Genomic DNA, 17,306 nt, shown 5'->3' with positions numbered 1-17,306 from the left:
CTTCTTAATGTACGATTCTGATAACCCAATGGTGGCTCCATATCCCTAGTCTTGCTCTGTTCAGAAAGAGGATCTAAGGCAAAAACACATTCTTGTTGGATTATCCCAGGTTTACTGTGAAGTGCCATCATGTATTTCATGGTATTTGGCTGATTTACAGAATGTGCATTATCAGAAGCATCAGAGCTCTTTTTGACTTTTATATCAGTCCAGGCATTTTTTGATGTGTCCTTCTGCAAATCTGGATGGTCCTGGAAATCCTGGTTTGAGCTGATGCTGTCATATTCAGTAGTTTTTCTTAAGTGAGCATTTATTTGCAGATTCCCAAACCACTGTTGTACTGTTTCAGTCTGAGGTGTCAGGTCTGCAAATGGAAGAGGAGTTTTTCCTGGGCAAAGATGATTGGAGAGTGCTTGATTGTTATCAGGTTTTTCAAAAGATCCAGAACTGTTGGATATCTTCTCTTTAAAGAAGTTAAAGATGTTGCCATTGTTGTTTGTGGGCGAGTATCTCTCTTCATTTTCACCTCCTCCTGATCTTTTGGACTTTGAAAGCATTTCTGCTGAGTGACATCGTTCCATTGTATATGTTTTTGCTCGAGATTGACTATTAGAAGTGCCAGATCTATCTATGATAGTGTTCTATTTGTCTTGATTTTGGAGTACTCAAGGTAACTTGTGAGGTTTTTTGAAATTCCACTTTGACTACAGACTACGAAACATTTAGCCCTGGTCAATGACTGTACTCTGATTTTGGATTCTTAGAGGCATATATCACTTTTAGAGTTACAGAGCTTTGTGCTCCTCTACTTAGCAGAAGCCGTAGAGGTTTTAGTATCATCTGGTCTTAGCAGCATATTACTTAAAATGAAAACAAGCAAAAACAAACAAGCAGAATTCTTCTTCATCACACTGCTCATAGTTTTCTACCTGTGATCCTGTTTCTTCCTTCCATGATTTTGCTAATGCTATTCCATCTTCATCTCTTTTTCCTGTGGTGAATCTCAACTGAGTCTACAAAATTCAATTCAAACATTACTTACTCCAGAAAGCCTGTTCTGCCTACTCCACCCTATCTTACTAGGTAAAGTGTTTCTTATTTATGTTCTATTAATATCTTTATCATTCTTTTTACTTATGAATGGTCTTATCATCCTGTCTTTATTTTTCTCTGTCTTCCCCTTGGCTCTATAAGTTCCTTGAAAGCCAGGAGTATGCATTATTCATCTTTGGATTCCCAAACACCCAGACTAGTGCCTGCATGTAAAAGATGATCAGTAAATGTCAAAATAATGGATGAATAAATAGCAAGACTGCCCTCCCCTTATTCTATCTTGAGAGAGTTTAAAAAGAATGGTATCCCTCATGCAAAGGATATTCTACTGGCATGTAATTTCAACATCAATATTATTAAACATCATGTTACATTGACCTTAAACTTCAACAATATGTTCTCGCCCATGCCATGGACCTGAATGGCAAACGAACTTCCTTACGTTGACCCTGCGGAGTGGAAAGGACTGAACCAGGCCCTGTTCTAAGCCTGTCTTACTTCCATCACAGTCCACGCCCCCGCCCCCACAGATCAGCCCCCATCTTCAGCTACAGGCGTTGCCCACAGCTATTCACAAACTGAATCTGAATTAGAGGTTCGCAAAAATATTAAGCTTCCATGAAAAAAAAAAAGCAAAATATTTGTAAATATAAGCTATGAGGACTTTGTAAGCAAGCAAAATTCAGCTAAAGATATTAGTGAAAACTTTAGCTTTTATCACCATAGAAGGTACACAAATGAATCCTGAGGCAAAGACGCTGATCTTTGCAGTGTTTCTCTTTCAGCGAAATGGATAGGCTCTTTGCACTGCCCAAATACCTTTGCCAACACAGTGCTGACAATACAAATATTGTTTATTCAGTGAACATCATAAATCATCCTCCATGTTTTTGATATTATAACTCTTCCCCTTCTCCTTCTTTTTGACAAGGTCTCACTTCACCTCACCCAGGTTCAACTTCCTAGGCTCAAGTAATGCCACCTGCCCCAACCTCCAAGAAGCTGAGATTACAGGTGCAAGCCACCATGCCTGGCATTTTTTATTTTTTAAATTTTTTAGAGCGATAGGGTATCACTATATTGCCCAGACTCGTCTTGAAATCCTGGCCTCAGGTGATCCTCCTGTTTCAGCCTCCCAAAGCACTGGGATTACATGGTGTGAGCAACCATGCTCAGCTAACTACTCGTTAAAACCTCTCATTAAATAGAAGACTTTCTATACACTAAAATTCATTTTTCCAACATTATTCTTGGTTCCTTGAAGTAGGCACAATAAATGTTAATCATCATCAAATAGCATGTAATAAACAGCTATTGCATTTCTGTAGAAGTTTGGCTGAGGATCTGCAGTTTCAGGAACAAGAAAGAAGATTGTCGAGCGAAGCAAATTGATCTGTCAGTCCCTTGAGAGAAGAAATGACATCATACTCACGTTTCCACTATTCTCTTCAAAGTGTCTCAACACAGATCGTTGTTAAATAATATTTACTGAAGGTATGACTCACTGTTTATAGACATATACTGTATACAGAAAGGACTCAAAATGCTGAAAAAGTCAGCTCTAACAGTGACTCCATCTATTATGTTATGACACTCCAGTGAATCTCTCATTATCTGTTTTATTTGTTTATTATATATTTTTATTTTTTGAGATGGAGTCTCACTCTGTGACCCAGACTGGAATGCAGTGGCACGATCTTGGCTCACTGCAACCTCCACCTCCCGGGTTCAAGCAATTCTCTTGCCTCAACTCCTGAGTAGCTGGGACTACAGGCGCATGCCACCATGCCCAGCTATTTTTGTTGTGTTTTTAGTAGACATGGGGTTTCACTGTGCTAGCCAGGATGGTCTTGATCTCCTGACCTCGTGATCTGTCTGCCTCGACCTCCCAAAGTGCTGGGATTGCAGGCATGAGCCACTGTACCTGGCCTCATTATCATAATCACAGTTTGAAACGGGATCAAACTTACGATAAAAAGCTCTTCTTCTAATATTCCATAGCTAATAAAACCCATGAAATCTCAAAGGTCAATGGAAACAAAATAATCAAAACAGATATGTTTCCTTTCAGTAAATCTGAGATACATTTAAAGCATTTGCCTGCAAGACTTTAAAAATGTTGTTTAGCAGTCATTTAAATGCATTTGCAGATGTCATGGCAAAAAGCTAATTATCTAGCTGATTACATTTTCTTTCCATGTTGTGTGCTTTAGAGTTCTACGCCCCTTGCTCTAAGTGCAGAGTCACAGAAAATGTTGGGTTTTGGTGATATAACCTGAATCTGCAAATCAACGGGATGGAAGCCCGATATTCACTGCAATTACTACTAGTGTGTTCCGGGGATAGGACAAGTAAAACTATATTTCCCTACCTTCTGGCAAGGTACAATGGAAACAAATTAGAGTTCTGGGGTAGAGCTCTTTGGCGTTTCCTTGAGCAGACATTTCATCAAGATCATGGGAATTTAGCTAGATTTTTAATCTTTGTTGTGTAAATTCCAGAAATCATAAAAATATCTCTTTAGACACAGGCATTTTTGTCTCTTCAAAGCCTAAGAAGCTTTAAATACAGGCAGCAGAAACAGCGAAGCAGCTAAGACGACCATGGGGATAAAAGGTTATGGAGGAGACCCTCTGGATTGTTTCCGGCCCTCTACTGGAGCTCAGGTCATCAACTGGAGAAGCTTTTCCCAAACAGCCTGCTGAGGAACATCACTTCCACCTCTTGTGTGGGGTGGTGACAGTAGTGTGGGAAATGCGGAGTTAAGAGAGGGAGGGAAGATAGGGTTCCTGATGTGGCAGCCTTTATTTTGATAAAGAAAGTTGAAAAAAAATCAAGGGACGACTAAGTCCCCAGTGTTAGGGTGATCTTAGGATGGGGATATTGCATCCCTTTTAAAAGACCATTTTATATTTTTATGTTTTAGTTCTATGGTTCTTTAGATTCAAAGAAAATAAGTAATAAATACATGTGCAAAATGTTCACATATAAGTATGAATTTTGGGTCTAATTCATAGTTACTATATTGGAACACATTAGAAGAAATTATTTATCAATCAATTAATCAATTCCATATGCTAGCTGGCAGGCATAAAGAAAAGCCTAGTTGATCATTCTTGCCCTCAACACGTACATTTTTTTTTTCAGCTGCACACAGGCCATCTCTAACTAAACACCTCTACGAAGGGCATATGAGATAAAGAAGATGTTTATTGATTAATAAGTAAAAAACCTCCTCTAGTAGAGACTACGCAGCTGCCATAGGAAGCGTAACACCTACTGGGTTTTTGTAGCATGATATGCTATCTTCGCATGTAAGCTTCCATTAAAATATCTACCATTTCTCAGAAATGAAATAACAAAACGTTTCATTTATTGCATAAATGCAATAAGTGAAATGTCCAGAACCGAAACAAGAACAGGTCACCCCAAGTGCATATTTAAATATACCTCTCCCTGAATGAAAAGTCTTCAATGGCCCTTTCACGGGCACCTGAAGAGCTTTCCAGAGCTTGACTTCTTTGCTCTTTCAGCTTCTCAACCATTTCTTCTTCTGAACTGTCTAACGTAAAGGCATCAACTTGACATTCTTTAGCTGTAGCATGATGTTTCATATGTTGTTGCCTTTACACATATTCTTTTTTTCTGGTTGGAATAAATTTCTCCATTTCAGACACAGCCCAAGTGTTACTTTCTCCTGGAAGTCATCTTAGTTACTGCCTTCCTCACCCTGCGTCCCACACTAAATTAAAGGTCCCTCCCCTAGGATTATAGCATTATGTCCATCCTTCTATCACATCTCTTAACACAGAGTCAATATTATCTACTGATGCACCACCAGACTGTTAACCACTTGGGGACTAGTACTGTATTATTCTTTTATTCATGGTTTAAAGGTTCTGAGTACAGAACCTGGTAGAGAGACTCAAGGACTAGTCAGGATTTTAATTGTATCTTTCAAAGACTCAACGTAAAATATAGGATTCTTTAACTCACTGAGATCTTTTTGTATTTTAAATTAGTAATGGTATTCTTTAGGTGTCATTACTACCTAAATAAGCTTTACACTTTCAAAGTTATAAAATTAAAAAAAAATTTTTTTTGAGACAGAGTCTCACTCTCTGTCACCCAGGCTGGAGTGCAGTGGCACAATTTCAGCTCACTGCAACCTCTGCCTCCTGGGTTCAAGAAATTCTCCTGCCTCAGCCTCCCGAGTAGCTGGAATTACAGGCACTTGCCACCACACCCAGCTAATTTTTGTATTTTTAGTAGAGACTTGGTTTCACCATATCGGCCAGGCTGGTCTCGAACTCCTGACCTCAAGGTTCTCCCCTCTTAGCCTCCCAAAGTGCTGGATTACAGGCATAAGCCATGGCACTTAGCAAGAATCTTTAATTTTACAAGAACACCTTGTAAAATAATCAGAAAATGTTTAATATAAAGTTTTCAATACCATTAAAAATAAATTTTGAACAGTATCTGTCATGATATTCATTTATACAGTCACACACATTTGTCTTTAACCCCTGGCAACGATTAATCCCCATTTCAAGAGAGTTATGTAAATGAAGTCATGCAGTCTGCAAACTTTTGGGATTGGCTTTTCCCCCCAACCCAACATACTTCTCTGGAGATTCATCTAGGTTGCTACACATATCAATAGTTCATTCCTACTTATTGCGAAATGTTATTCTGTGGTATTGATACACCATAGTGTGTCTAATTATTCACCAGTTGAAGGCCATTTGGCTTGTCAGTTGTGTTAATAGGTTTTTGTGTGAATATAAGTTTATATTTATCTGCGATAAATGCCTAGGAGTTCCATCGCTAGGTCCTGCGGTAGGTGCATATTTATTTTATAGACAGCCAGGCTGGGCTTAGTGGCTCATACCTGTAATCCTAGCACTTTGGAAGACCAAGTTAGGCAGATTTGCCTGAGCTCAGGAGTTCGAGACCAGCCTAGCCAACATGGTAAAACCTCATCCCTACTTTAAAAAAAAAAAATTAGCTATGTGTGGTGGCCCACACCTGTAGTCAGCTACTCAGGAGGCTGAGGCATGAGAATTGCTTGAACCCAGGAGGTGGAGGTTGCAGTGAGTCGAGATTGCACCACTGCACTCCAGCCTGGGTGACAGAGTGAGAGTCTGTCTCAAAAAATAAAATGAAATTTAAAAAGAAGAAAGAAAGAAAGAGAAAAAGAAAGAAAGAATGACAGACGAAGGAAGAAAGGAATGAAGGAAGGAAAAATGGGAGGAGAAAAATAATAGAAAGAAGAAAGAGAGAGAGAAAAACAAACAGAGAAAGAGAGAGGAAGGAAGGGAGGGAGGGAGGGAGGGAGGGAGCGAAGAAGGGCCAACCTATTTTCCAGAGGGCCTGAGCCATTTTACTTTCCTACCAGAGATGTAGAAGTGACTCAGTTTCTTCCCACCCTTGCTAACATAGAGTTACTGTTTTTTAGTTTAACCATTCTGAGAGTATGTGTTGATTTCATCTGTGTCTCCCTGGTGGCTAATGGTATTGAACATGTTTTCACACGCTTTTTTGGTGTAGGTACATTCTTTTCTGTGAAACATCACTTCATGTCTTTTGATCATTTTCTAATTTGTGTGTGTGTGTGTGTGTGTGTGTGTGTGTGTGTGTGTGTGTGTGATTGCTTTTTCAGAGTTCTTTTTGTATTCTACATACTAGTCCTTTCTTGGATATGTGGTTTACAGATATTTTCTTTTACTCTGTAGCTTGTTGTTTCACCCTCTTAACAGGGTCTTTTTCAGAAAAAAAAAAAAGTTTTAATTTTGATGAGGTCCAATTTATCAACTTTTTATAGATTATGGTGTCAAATCTAAGAACTCTTTGCCTAGACTAAGATATCCAAGAATTTCTCCTACGGTTTTTCCTGATATTTTTTAGTTTTAGTGTTCTGTTTTGCATTAGTGTTTGTGAGTCGAGATCGCACCACTGCACTCCAGCCTGGGCGACAAAGTGAAACTCCGGTTTTTGCCTATGAATGCTGAACTTTCCTTTTGCCTATGAATGTCCAATAGCTGTAAACACCATTTCTTGACAAAGTTATATTTCCTCAGTTGAACTGCTTTTCCACCTCTGTCAAAAATCCTTTGTGTCTATTTGTGTGGATCTATTTCTAGGTTATTTATTCTGTTTTATTGATCTACGTGTCTATCCTTCTACCAACACCACAGAGTTCTGTTTACTGGAGTTATGTAATGTCGTGGATATATAATATAAACATATAATAAATTCCTTCTACGTTATTTTTCTTTCAAAATTGTTTCATCTGTTCTATTTCATTTGCTTTCTTTATAAATCTTAGAATTATCCTGTCTATATATACCAAAAAATGTTGCAGGGATTTTGAAAGGAATTTCATTAAACTTGTGTATCAATTTGGAGAAAACTGCCTTTTATACAAGGTTATTCTTCATATATTTGAAGTATGCCTCTCCATTTACTCACATCTTCTTTCATTTCTTTTTGCAGTTGTCAGCATACAAGTCCTGGATGAACTTCATTAGATTAGCATCTATTTAATTTTTGAACAATTTAAAATGGTATTGTGTTTTTGATTTCAGCATCCACATATTCACTGTTAGTATATAAAAATGTAATTTACTTTTGCATGTTTGTTGCATATCCTGTCATCTTTCTGGACTTGATTCTTAGTACTAGAAGGTTTTTTTCCGTAGATATTTTTGGATTTAACAGGTAAATATCATATCATCTGCAAAGAGGAGAAGTTTTCAATTTCTTCCTTTCTGATCTGTATATCTCTTATTTCTTTTTATTGCCTTATTGCCCTGACTAGAAATTTCAACATTTTGTTAAATAAATCTTCACCTTATTCTCAATTTCAGAGGAAAACACTCAGTCTTTTGCAACTACATATAAAGTAAGCTTGTTAATATTGATATTATTATTTAAGACTGTGTCCCCCTCTATTGCCCAGGTTGGAGTACAATAGTGCCATCATGGCTCACTGTATTTTTATTATTATTATCATTTCTAGAGACAGTGTCTTGTTATGTTGCCCAGGCTGGTCTCAAATTCCTGGGCTCAAGTAACCTTCCTGCTTCAGGCTCCCAAAGTGCTAAGATTACAGGTGTGAGCCACTGCACCCAGCTCTAAATATTTTTGAATCCATTGTTTTGTAGCTCTTTTTTGTTGTTGATAAAATTATATTCACACAACTTATTACAGCCTTCTGGTGTAATCACTTTACCAATCTGAGTGAAGTATGGAACCCTAGGTCCCTTCCTGTTCCTTTATTCTTCCCAATTTTTAATATTTTTTAGCTAATTCCTCTATGTACATTTAGAATCACATCAGACATTGTTACATTTTTTTCTTCAACAATCAAAAATAATTCAGAAGGTTGGGTGCAGTGGCTCACACCTGTAATCCCAGCACTTTGGGAGGCCGAGGTGGGCAGAGCATTTGAGATCAGGAATTCAAGACCAGCCTAACCAACATGGGGAAATCCCATGTCTAATAAAATACAGAAATTAGCTGGGAAGGAGACACATGCCTGTAATCCCAGCTACTTGGGAGGCTGAGGCAGGAGAATCACTTGAATCCAGGAGGCAGAGGTTGCGGTGAGCCAAGATCATGCCACTGCACTCCAGCCTGGGCGACAGAGCGAGACTGTCTCAGAAAAAAAAAAAAAAAAATTCAGAAAATCAAGAGAAGAAAAGTTTACTGTATTTCTTACATGTTTGCTTACCATGTTTTGTTCTATTCTGATATTCCAAGGTTCCTTTTCTTATTGTTTCCCTTTTATTTAGAAAATTCCTTTCAGTCATTCTGTTAGAGTTAGTCAGCTGGTGACTAATTCTGTTAGTTTTCCCTCATCTGAGAATGTTTTGATTTTCCCGTTATGCCTCAAGAAGATGTTTGCTGGGCAGAGGATGATGCATTGACAATTCTTTCTTTTCAGCAGGAAAGGAAAAATGTTGTGCCACTTTCTTCTGGTGTTCATGGTTTCTGATGAGAAGTCTGCTGTTGTAGGAATCATTTTTCTCTTCTAGTTAAGCTGTCATTTTTCCCCGACTGCTTTCGAGATGTTTGTTCTGTTGCTGTCTGCAGTTTTCAAATGTTTATTAAGTGGCTTGGTATGGGTTTTGTTGGGTTTATTTACCCTGTTTGGGCTTCTCTCAACTTCTTCAGCTGAAGGTTTATGTCTTTGCTATGATTGTGATGTTTTTAAGCCATTATTTCTTCAAGTACTTTTTTATTTTTAAAGTTCAGCTTTTTACTGAACACCTTATAAAAGAGGTTTAGTTGAAAAGACCAAAGCCCATGTCATCATCAGACTCCTCGGTTTCTTCTTTCTTTGATTCCACTTTCTTCTCCTCAGCTGGAGCAGCAGCAGTGGAGGGGGCAGGACCTCCTGCTGGAGCAGGTCCACCAGCACCTACATTGCAGATGAGGCTCCCAGTGTTGACGCTGGCCGGGGCCTTTGCAAACAGGCATTTTCCTCTTGAATCAAAAAGGTTCAACATTTACACTGGCTGCTTCAATGAGGGCATTGATCTATCCTCTGTGATGGTCACCTCACTGTTGTGCAGAATGAGGGCTGAGTAGACGCAGACGAGCTCAGAGACGGAGGCCATGGCACAGGCAAGCATGGGGCTGGTGTTGCTGGACGTGGTGCTAGTCACCAGCAGAAGCGAGGGCCTCGCCCCAATGCGGCCTTCGCTTCCTCGGAAGGACTGAGCACCTTGGTGGCAGCTGAGGAAAGATTCTTTAAGTGCTTTATGAGTCCCCATCATCTTTCTCCTAGCCTGTCATAACCCCAATGACACCAATGTTAGATCTTTTGTTACAAACCCATAAAAGATCTCCATCCCAGAGGCCATGTTTCTTTTTGTCAGTCTGTTTACTCTCTGCTGCTCAGATCAGGTAATTTCTGTTGTTCTAACTTCTATTTCGCTGCCTCAGTGGTTTCTTCTGTCACATCAGTTTTGTCGTCAAGCCCATCCACTGAGTTTTGCTTTTTGTTATTGTCCTTTTCAGTCCTAAAGGACAATATATCTTTTTTATATCTTCTATTTCTTTGCTGAGAATCTCTATTTTCTGAGGTCTTCCAATTTTTAATATGCTTAAAGCATATTGTTATTATCACTAAATAATTTTTATCATAGACAGGGGTGTCCAGTCTTTCTGGATTCCCTGGCCTCCCTGGCCACGTTGGATGAAGAATTACCTTGGGCCATACACAAAATATACTAACACTAATGATAGCTGACGACATTTTGTAAAATCACAAAACAAACTCATAACGTCTTAAGAAAGTTTACGAATTTCTTTTGGAACATATTCAAAGATGTCCTGGGCCACAAGCTGGACAAGTTTGACATGGATACTTCAAAGTCTTTGTAAGCTAATCTATTAACTCTGTCATCTCAATCTTGACAACTGTTGATATATATATTTTTCCATTTAGTTTGAGATCTTCCTGATTCTTGGTATGATGAGTATTTTGTTGTTGTTAAGACAGGGTTTCACTCTGTCACCCAGGCTGGAGTGCAGTGTTGCAATCTTGGCTCACTGCAACCTCTACCTCCCAGGCTCAAGTGATTCTCATGTCTCAGCCTGCCAAGTAGCTAAGACTACTAATGTGTGCCACCATGCTCAACTAATTTTTGTATTTGCAGTAGAGACAGGGTTTCACCATGTTGGCCAGGCTGGTCTCAAACTCTAGGCCTCAAGCAATCCGCCCACCTTGGCCTCCCCAAGTGCTGAGACTATAGGCGTGAGCCACTGCACCTGGCCTGATGAGTATTTTTTTAAACTGAAACCTGGACATCTTTGTATTTTGTTATGCAATTCTGGATTTAATTTAAACCTCTGTTGTAGTTGGCTTTTGATGACACCACTCCTCTGGAAGAGGGAAATGCTGTTTCATGGCCACCAGGTGAAGGTAGAAATTTGACACTGTAGTGGGGGTGGCCTGGTCACCACTGTTTGATGGCAGAAGGCTTGATGCTCCCCTAGGCTTCTTCTGACACCACCCCACTGTGGAGAAGTGGGGTGTTATTACTACCAGGTTGGTGTAGGATATCCAGTCACCTCACCTGGTCTTCACTGAAATGTGGACGGGGGAAAGAAGATCTTGTTCCTGACAAGAAGCAGAACAGTGGTGACTAGGGATGGGGTGGGGTGAGGGAAAATGAAGAACAATGGGTTTCAAAAAAGGCCCAAGGAAACTTTTGGGGGGGGGGAATGAAAATTTCTACTATTTTGATTATGGCTATGGTTTTAGGGATATATTCATGTGCTAAAATGCATCAAGATTTTATACTATACAGCTATCCAGGCTACTGTATAGTAATTATCCCTTAATAGATATAAAACTCAAAGCATCTGAAAACAAAGAAAGAAGTCCCAGCTACTTGGGAGGCTGAGGCAGGAGAATCGCTGGAACCTGGGAGGCGGAGGTTGCAGTGAGCCAAGATTGTGCCACTGCACTCCAGGCTGGGTGACTGAGTGAAACTCTGTCTCAAAACATATACATACATACATACATACATACATACATACATACATACATAAAAAACAACTTGCAAAGTTCCGAATAATGTATACACCACCTCAATTGAGATACAAAACATTTCCTTTGTGGTAATAACTTAAACACCCTCCTGATCTGTTCGCACCAAGGTTACCCCATGCCCTGACAGATAAAACTAAAATTCTGATTTCTATCATTGTGTTTTAGTTTTGCCTTTACTAAATGAAATCTCACAGTATGCACCTGCTCGTGTCTGGCTTCTTGTGCTCCACATATCGTTATAGTCGCCCATATCGTTACCTGTATGAGTGTTTCTTCTAGTTGCTGAGTCACTTCTGCTGGATGAATATACTACAATTTGTATATAGATCTTCAATTGTTTCCAGCTGATGGCTATTGTAAAAAAAATGCTATGAACATTCTTACACAGACCTTATTATAGACTTATATTTTCATTTATTTTGGTAAATCCCTTCCATCTGCCTTTAGTAGACATAGAATACAGTATTTCTAAGACTTAAAAGTTAGAAGGTTAGAATAAAAAAAACAAAACAGTGATAAAACTGGATCAATAATTCTCAATCTGATTTTTAAGTGGCCTTAATTATAACCTTCCCTTGTCTCTCACTTCAATTAGAAAATGAAGGTTAGCAAATATTAACTGCATCAATATACTGCCTCCATACATACACATTTATCTGTCTTTATAGGTCCTTTCTCTTGTTTTCTGTCAGACGTTGAGGAAAAGGTTTCTGTTTTCCTGTCCGAGGCAAATCCCTCTTCACCTTATTTTCTACCTCTCCTCAGGAACTTTACTGTGCTTTGCCCTCAAGTCTTTTTCCTATTTAAAAAATGTCTATATCAACTCCCTAGACAAGAACACGGCACACACAATCTGGTGGGCAAGAAATATAGAAATAATCCTATAAACAATTACATAAAGTGAAAAGTTCTGTAAAGGAAAACTAGAGGGAACAATGAAAGATTAGAACAACAGATGTGATTTAGTTTGGAAACTCAAGAGACCTCTCTGAACACTTGGATAGAAAACACTGAACTACAGATGAAAGAGAGTTACAGGTATGGGAAGTGCTACATGAGATAGAACAGAATTAGAATCAAAGTACAGTTGATGCTTGAACAACATGGGGTTGAACTACATGGGTTCCCTTAGATGTGGATTTTCTTCCACCTCTGCCAACAAAGACAGCAAGAGCAAACCCTCCTCTTCATTAAAAAAAAAAGAAAGAAAGAAATGTGATAATGTGATTATGGGACCCGTGAGTCATATGACAGGCAGCTATAACCAGGCAGCTGTAACCTTGTTTCTCTGATTAGATTAGCCTATTCTTTACTCATATTGTTTTGTAAAATGTAGTAAAGGATTAAAGGGTGTCAAAACACAAGCTCTGAATGAAGAGACCTCCCCAAACAGGCTTTGTGTGAGCAACAAGGCTGTTTATTCACACAGGTGCAGTCGGGCTGAGTCTGAGAAGAGTCAATGGAGGGCGGTGGGATTGGAGTTGCTTTTATAGGTTTGGGGTAAGCAGTAGAAAGTCTGAGAAGTTACAGTTTAGGGTGGTTTTTTGAAAGCTGGGAGGAGGCTGTAGGTTTGCAAGCTGGGAGGGGTTCTTAGGGTCTGGAGTCAAGGTTGACCAAGGTCAGTTACAAAGTCCAATGGCCTTGTCAGTTGAGGCCAGAATAAGAAACAACAGAAGAAGGTCTCAGGTTAGTTAGGTGCTGCAAGGGTTGGCCACTCTTCCGTTTTTCATGATTTTCCAGCTACTTCATGTTTTCTAATTCCAGAAGGCTCTCCAGAGGTATACATGTGGGTCATGGGGGTCGCCATAGTGTCAATGGCACTGTCAGTCAGCCTAAAAGACTTTACAAAGGGCACCAGAGAAGACCCCTTGCCTCTTCACTGTTGATCTTCATTATAGATTAACTTCCCATTTACTTCTTTTACACAAAGACCGTATGACTATCACACTATCTGGAACATTAAATATACTCTTTCAAATTGGAAAAGGAAAATAAGCTGTAAGTAATCAAATTGCTGTAACTCATAAACCAGCTTTGTATGGAAAATATTAAAATCCTGTTAAATTTCTTCATTTTCTGCCTGCATAAGCAAGACCTTAACTTTTCAGCTTGGGAGCACTGACCCCATTCCTTTGGAGTCTCTGTTACCTAGATGACCATTCTCAGATTTGCTCATGAATAAACATTTTAACTCGGATTCCGATTCTTTCATTTATTTCAGGTTGACAGGATGTAGGAAAAGAATCTGGCAGATATCAGATAAAGAGCAAAAGGAAGACAGAAGGTCGTTTGGGTCTCTATGGTGAAGGCATCTACAGTGATCTGAATTATGAAACTGCCCCATAGTCTTGGAAGTTAGGGCTCCAATAGGAGGGGTCATTTGGATTTTCCCAGCCACTACTGAGTTGAAAACTGGTGGCATCAACTGGCACCCTGTGGATAAGCACACGACTATAAACCCAGATATTGGAAGTGAACCCTTCTCTCACTGATATGCTTGAATGGGCATATTAGAAGGCATACTGCAACCAGGTGTGGTGGCTCACGCCTGTAATCCCAGCACTTTGGGAGGCCGAGGTGGGTGGATCAGGAGGTCAGGAGTTCAAGACCAGCCTGTCCAAGATGGTGAAGCCCCCATCTCTACTAAAAATACAAAAAAGAATTAGCTGGGCATGGTGGCATGCACCTGTAATCCCAGCTACTTGGGAAGCTAAGGCAGAGAATCACTTGAACCCAGGAGGCAGAGGTTGCAGTGAGCCAAGATTGCACCACTGCACTCCAGCCTGGGCAACAGAGTGAGACTTTGTCTCAAAAAAAAAAAAAACGAAATGGTTCTTAAGTGATGTCCTTGCTGGTGCTGTGAATGAACACCTGATAATAATACCAGTCCACAGTCTGGATGCTTACAGTAGAAACAAAGAATTAGAATTTCTCTATGGATTGACATTGCCAACATAATACACATGGATTTAAACAGTTCAGGCAAAAGCATTTAGCAACACATGCTTTCATGTCACTAATGGAACTACACCAGGACAAAGTCCCAAATGGAGCAAGAACTCTGCTCTATGATGATCTCTCCCTGACACATTAAGCATTCACAAAGGAATAATTTCTGATTATTTGTAACACGCCAAGAATGAAACTGCATTTTTGGATACTTTATTTTGCCCTCCTCCCTAGAGGCCAAGAGAGAAATTAAATTAAAGTCCATAGATCAAAAGCATAACTTCTTGGCTAAAAATGCAGCTACACATTAGTTAACATTCATAAGACCAGCCCCTTTGCGGTTTTGTGACCTTCAGCCAATGAACCAATTTCCTGCTGATCCTATCAATGGGTCTCATTTGGGAATCTCAGTACCTACCATGTCAACAGGGAGAATATGTAGATGTCTCTGGTGGAAGAGGTGATAAGCTCTATCAAAGGCTTGATTCCCCTCATCAGAAAGGCTGTCACCACTTTTTTTCCCATGTGGGTTTTCCCCTCTGTCAGTGTGGCCCTGTGCCTGGTAAATCTGCATAATGAGACGTTTTTCATAAATCATGTGCAATCGACACACAGATTTTTTTGGACCTCTAACCAGGACTATATGTGCTTTATTTTAACTATACTGAATACATAACTGCAGTGAAATAAAAGGAAAGTTTGTCTCAAGCAGACAAAAGCCTTTAAAAGACAGCTGCAGGAGTATGCTTCCCCAGAGAGCTAATTTGTCTGGGTTAGGATAAGAAATAAAATGATTTTGTTTTTTAAATTTTTAAATAAGTTCTTGTGGTTGCAATATCCCACAAAATGCACTGTTGACTGCCTCGAATGGACAGTGTTTGTTCTTCCAGGATGGGTTTGGGGATTGACAGGCAGAAGGACATACGTGCTCCTTCCTTTCTGGCAGCAGGGGAGGAAAGGGCCTCATGGAATGGAGACAGCAAAGTAGAGTAGCCTCAGGAATGAGGCCACAGATGCAGGCCACGCTTGCTGGAGGAGGCGGAAGAGATCCAGAAAGTTCCTGTGGCCCTCTGAGTGTTAGAAATGAAAACCAAGCAAAAAGTAAGATTTAAGTTGTCTGCTGGGGACTCTCCACAGTATGAATTGAGGGACCTTTAGATGATAGCGTCAAAGGCATTCGAATAAGAGTGACTTCATCTTGATTAGTGGCTAGGAAAAAGTGAGACTGGGACTTGCTGGGCTGTGTTCTCACCAAGTTACATTCTCCTAGCCTTTAGGTGCTTTCTGTGAAGAAAACAGATGGACAGCATTTACTAAACAGACCCAGAATTAGGAGTATCCTGACGTCCCCATATTCTAAGAACAGAAGCATTCCTAATTTTGCTTTAAAGACAATAATATCAAAAATGAAAAATAAATAAAAATAAAAAATATCAATTATTGCAAAATATAGTCATGAAAATTAATCCTGTATCGAAAACCCATGTAGCAGAACACATGTCTCCATGATCGTTTTTTAAAAATATATATAAAGTAGTATTGTACCTGAGATGGATGTGTTCCTCCCCTCACTTTTGGGAACGCTCTGCTCTGCCTATGGAGTAGCTGTTCTTTTTTAATAAAGCTGTTCTTTCTTAATAAACTTGCTTTTGCTTTGCGTGGTGGTCTTGCCCTGAATTCCTTCTTGTGTGATATGCAAGAAGCCTCTCTTAGGGTTGGGATCTGGATTGGTAACATCAGTAGCCAGTTATAGACAACACTGGTAATGGCGTGGTGGGAGGAAGAAGACCTTACCTTGTCTACACCCAGAGAACAGACCATGAGCTGTATCAATGCAGGAATATTGAAGACTGAATGCAACTAGGGCAGAGGGCAACTGTCAAAAACACACTAGGACATGCCATCTCAGTGAAGGTCAATGAGATTAGAGAACTAAATGAGGACTAGAAGCCAGGGAAAGGTCCAAGGTCCCTCATGCAAACCCCCCAAGGCACACAACCTACCTCCCTTACACCGGAGTGCTGTGCAAGGAAAGGAAGGCAGAGGGAAAGTGATCTGGGAAGAAACGTTCCTCAGATGACAGTAAGTCACCAGACAGTGGCAGAATAACCAGGAAGTGTTCAGTTATACAAGACAGGCAAGAGTAAGCCACATTCCCAAAATCTCTCATTATCCCTCTTCCTGACCCTTCATCAGTCAATACAACAGGGCTCATGAGGATGTTCAGGTCTATACAGAGAAGGGGACCAAAAATATGTCACCCCAAAATATACTTCTTTGGCATATTTCAAGATGGCTATTCCAAAAGGCTGCAGGCAGGAATAGCCTTGCAAAGCGGCCTTTTGTGCGGGAGATTTGCATCTGTAGAGAAAATCTACATTGGTGCAATAAACACCCAGGCTCTCTTTGAGTCACCCTTAACCAGCTCGAGGAAAGATTAACTCACAGTAAAAGGAGACTAGAAGTCTGGGACTTTTAAAGGTCTAGGAGAGAAACTTTTACTACTGGCTGCCATCTGTTCTTTCTGATGGCTGGGCTGCTACCCCTGAGGTTTCATCTGCATAACAAGATAGCCTTTGCTTGCGATGTATTCCTCTCTCACTCTTTCCATAACTTGTGATGCCACCTCCATCCAGAAGCCCCAAGCTCTTACTCCTTCTGTAACCTCAGGATGGTATAAAAATGTCAGTCATCTGACTCTTCCATTTCTCTCTCTCTCTTTTTTTTTTTTTTTTTT

The 17,306-nt window shown here is 39.9% G+C and overlaps 1 protein-coding gene and 1 pseudogene across 2 annotated transcripts in view; both read right to left on the bottom strand.

Annotated features, from left to right (window-relative positions):
* RGS7 (regulator of G protein signaling 7) overlaps positions 1–17,306 on the bottom strand; it is a 532,072-nt gene that overhangs the window by 191,118 nt on the left and 323,648 nt on the right. The window lies entirely within an intron of this gene.
* On the bottom strand, positions 9,299–9,677 carry LOC108306960 (annotated as a pseudogene). The gene has a single exon (XR_005200901.1). The product of XR_005200901.1 is annotated as a 60S acidic ribosomal protein P1-like (transcript).

This window comes from Cebus imitator, unplaced genomic scaffold (assembly GCF_001604975.1).
Source record: "Cebus imitator isolate Cc_AM_T3 unplaced genomic scaffold, Cebus_imitator-1.0 Scaffold75, whole genome shotgun sequence".
Taxonomy (NCBI): Eukaryota; Metazoa; Chordata; class Mammalia; order Primates; family Cebidae; genus Cebus; species Cebus imitator.
The sequence above is the reverse complement of the archived record's forward strand: the minus strand, read 5'-3'. Positions and strand labels throughout refer to the sequence as shown.